Source organism: Sinocyclocheilus rhinocerous, unplaced genomic scaffold, assembly GCF_001515625.1.
Source record: "Sinocyclocheilus rhinocerous isolate Xijiao unplaced genomic scaffold, SAMN03320098_v1.1 scaffold904, whole genome shotgun sequence".
Classification (NCBI taxonomy): Eukaryota; Metazoa; Chordata; class Actinopteri; order Cypriniformes; family Cyprinidae; genus Sinocyclocheilus; species Sinocyclocheilus rhinocerous.
Window position 1 is genome coordinate 903,065 of NW_015658509.1, and position 4,638 is coordinate 907,702.

A 4,638-nucleotide genomic window follows, 5' to 3' on the forward strand; every position below is an offset into this window, starting at 1 on the left:
AGATAAAAAGTTGCAATGACTTGGGCTTCCATAAAAAAAAGCCATGTGACTTTGTCTCAACAAGTTTTGTGACTGAATATATAATCTCAGGCAATGTTGGTGCATTTATTGCATTTTGGGGGAAGTATTGTACTTGCATTTCTGAAATTAAACATTGTTAGTTTAACCTTTTATCTGTTCGTCTTGTCCTATCTTTTATTTACTTGCATGCAACACACACACACACACACACACACAAAAAAAAGTCCTTTAATCTCAAACAGATTTTTAGAAAAAAAATTAATTCGCAATTTGCAAAAAAACTGTCATTTAAACACTGTTAACATAAAGCAATGGACACAACTGCACTGCAGCCATGCGGTTCATGCTTAAACTGGCTATTCAAGGTAATACACGAGCCTAAAGATAACATCTAATTCTAAAGCGAACAAGGACAGGCCTGCAAATGGCGAAATTCATATGCAGCGCACATGGTGCTCTCCACACCTGAGTGCGGCTCAAATATCTGGGGATCTCGGGAGGAGCTGCTCTCTTTGTCTCCTCCAGAGAAAGTGTGTCTCTAATCGCTTTTTTCCACAGCGGCCCCCTTTTACAATGTAATCTGCCGCACTGCTGATTCAGTTCAGCAGATTTGCAGTTTTATTAACACGGAAAGATGCTGAAGTGTGGAATACGCCAAACAAACCCTCTTTACGGCAGCAGCGCTTCCACTTGACGAATCCATCACACACGGCTGACAGAAAGTTGTGGGGGCAGTTTATGGGCCGCAATACAGTGTTGCAACTTGATAGGGACCCCATAAAAGCACTATAACCTTAGCATCACACAAAGCTGTGAAGTTTATGTGACATCAAAGATGATGGGTGTGAAAGCGAGGCCCGGTTGCAGGCGCAGGGCTGCGATCGGTGACAGTTTTTTGGAAAGGGATTAGAGGCTGCAGGAAGAGAGACTGTTATTTGACATTCTCTTGAGGAATATGAAATGGTGAACAGGCGGTCGGGCGGCTCCGTTTTGGAGTGTGCATCCCTTTGATGGCTGCCAAGATCAAAGACGGGGGATTTGCAGCAATCTGCAGTAATTTTTGTAGTCACCCCCAGTTCTCCTATCTGTTTTTTCAGAACATGAATGATTTTTTGATCACAGAAAGGGGTGTGGAGGAAGACTCGGTGTGCGACGGCGAGGACGGACTGTAATACGTGCAGATTGAATAACACAGTGTGGCGGGACCATTATCTCTAGTCATCAAGCAAAGCCGATAATCTGTTCCTGATACTGTCATCAAAATGCATCGCATAGAAGAATTTGATAAGAAATATTCGTAATGGAATATTTTGATTGAAAACTTTGTTGTCTTGGTAAATGTGACCACAGTTTGAGACATTGTTGAGACCCAATGAGTGCGTTTACATTAGTGGTTGACCGATATATCGGCCGATATTTGATTTTGGCATTAGCAATTATTATTATTATTATTTTTTTTTTTTAGCTTTTATTTTTTTTTTTACATTTTATTTGCTTTATGTTGTAAGTTTTTATTTTGACAAGCTCACTTTTTTCATATTGATTTATATAAATTAGTAAATATTATGTAAAATAAATTTAAATTTGTCATTGTTATGCATGTGTTTTCGCTCTCTTTAAATTAAACAGGGTTATATATATATATATAATATTGACCATCGGCATAAGATATTGGAGTCGGCCATCAAAAAATCCATGACCCCAAAAATCCATATATTGCCAAGGCTGATATATCGGCCGATATTTGGCTTTTTTTCTTTTTTTATTATTAGCACTGATCTTTTTTTCTGTTTGACTGATATGTCTGAAGCTTTTATTTTGACAAGTTCAACTTTTTTTCAGATTTATAAAATGTAGTAAATATTATGTAAAATAAACTTAATTTTAGCAATTGTTTTGCATGTGTTGTTACTCTCTTTATATTCAATAGTGTGATATATATCGGCTTTATAATGGCCATCACTAGTTGATTTCGGCCCATTACCCCAATCTTTCACGACATTTAAGTTTTGTAAAACATGGTTGTTTGGTTTTTCTCTGTTATTATTTTCTATATAAAAAAAAATAACTTCCTGACATGAGAAAATTTTTTTTTTAATTTATACATATGATGTTTGTAATTTTTAAAAAACATTATCAGGTGCCAAGTGCCAATATTTCATTCTTCATCACATCATAAAACAGTTTTGAATTTTAATATATGAACATGCTGTTAATGGCTTTGCTGTAGCATGTGCAGTCTGAGTCATTCGACATTTTGACATGCAGTGAGGGTCTCTTTCAGAGCACGCAATCTGTGAGCCCACACGGAACAAGCAGATGTCATCGTGCCATCAAGCATGGCCATTAAGCATTTACGAGTCATCTTCTGCCCATTACCCCAATCTTTCACGACATTTAAGTTTTGTAAAACATGGTTGTTTGGTTTTTCTCTGTTATCATTTTCTAAAAAAAAAAATAACTTCCTGACATGAGAAAAAAAATGTTTAATTTATACATATGATGTTTGTAATTTTTAAAAAACATTATCAGGTGCCAAGTGCCAATATTTCATTCTTCATCACATCATAAAACAGTTTTGAATTTTAATATATGAACATGCTGTTAATGGCTTTGCTGTAGCATGTGCAGTCTGAGTCATTCGACATTTTGACATGCAGTGAGGGTCTCTTTCAGAGCACGCAATCTGTGAGCCCACACGGAACAAGCAGATGTCATCGTGCCATCAAGCATGGCCATTAAGCATTTACGAGTCATCGGATGCCTGTGCCAGAAGTCACCAACTCTCAGTATGGAATTCCAAACCTGACAAAATTAGAAATAAATATATAAATATATATACATAGAAAAGTAGAAAAAAATATTATTATTATTAGTAGTAGTAGTAGTAGTATTATTTATACTTTTATTCCCGTATTTATGTATATTTTTCCACATTTATTTATTTGTATTTACATATTTATTTGTATTTTTATTTACATATTTGTTTATTTCCACATGTATCTATTTCTACATTTCTTTATTTCTACATTTCGTTGTCCGTAGGGTAATGAGGAGGCGTGTTTTACCTCAGGAATAGCAATCGAGGAACAATAGGCTTTGAGGCCACAGTGACTATTTTCAAAATCAATTGCAAGTTGTACTTTCAATTGTGTTTTCTATGTCAACGCATAAATAGTGACATAATCCAAATGCAAATCTTGCAGTACCGTTTGCGTTTTCGCTTTTGCGTACGCAGTGACTGCCAAATTTCTAATGGAAAATCAAAGTCCATTTGCAACTGTATTTCCCATGTCTCACGAGTTATAAGCCTGTCATATTTAAATAGCAATATTAATTACCACGTCTGCTTTTTCACTTTCTCTGCATCGCGCATGTAACCTGCCAAAACTCAAACATAATCGCGTTTACTTTAGTATTTGAATTTCTGATGCCTTCCATTTCCACGGAAACCTGTCATTCAGTGTCAGGGGCGGGACTATACTATGGGGCATGTTTGTATTGGGAAGTGACATCACTCACAGACGATTGTGTGCTGAATGCTAAGAACAAAGGAGGTCATCGGTAAAGGCACCGCCAAAGGCAGCTGCCAATCCAATAGATGAGTGTGAACGAACAGACAGTGCAACCCGGGGCTCCTTATACAATAAATCATTCCGTCGTTTTTACCCCAAATGCAGCGACTATCCCCTGCTAACAGCGGGAGCCACAACGGTACGCACAATAGGTCAATATTCACCATTAACCAAATTCAGTGTCAGGGGCGGGACTATACTATGGGGCATGTTTGTATTGGGAAGTGACGTCACTCACAGACGATTGTGTGCTGAATGCTAAGAACAAAGGAGGTCATCGGTAAAGGCACCGCCAAAGGCAGCTGCCAATCCAATAGATGAGTGTGAACGAACAGACAGTGCAACCCGGGGCTCCTTATACAATAAATCATTCCGTTATTTTTACCCCAAATGCAGCGACTATCCCCTGCTAACAGCGGGATCCACAACGGTACGCACAATAGGTCAATATTCACCATTAACCAAACACTTTTCACCTGTCACACGATCTCTCACTATTTGCACTCCGACTGATGCATGCTAGCAAACAGCCAAAAAGTGCGACGCTTAGGTGCCGCGTGATTCATTATGGATTAGAAGAGAGGAATAAAATATAAGGTAAGGTGGCAAAAAGGCAAATAAGAGCAGAGTTGCAGTGTCGTTTTGCTCACATGCATCTATCGGATTGGCAGATGCCTTTATCGGAGCCTTTACCGATAAATGTGGATATAAATACATATATAAATAAATATGAAAATAAATAAACAAATGTGGAAATAAATAAATAAACGAAAAATTAAATAAATGAGGAAAAAAATTTAAATATACATAGATAAAGAAATAAAAGTATAAATAATTGTTTATTTTTGTTGTTTTTTTTCATTTTCTTTGCATATTCATATGCATATATATTTGTTATTTATGTATTTATTTTTTTATTTTTTTATTTTATTATTGTTATTATTATTATTTTTATTTTATTTAATTTTTTGCTTTTTTACATTTCTTTGTATATTTATTTATCTATTTATTTATTTCTAATTTTGTCAGGTTTGGAATTCCA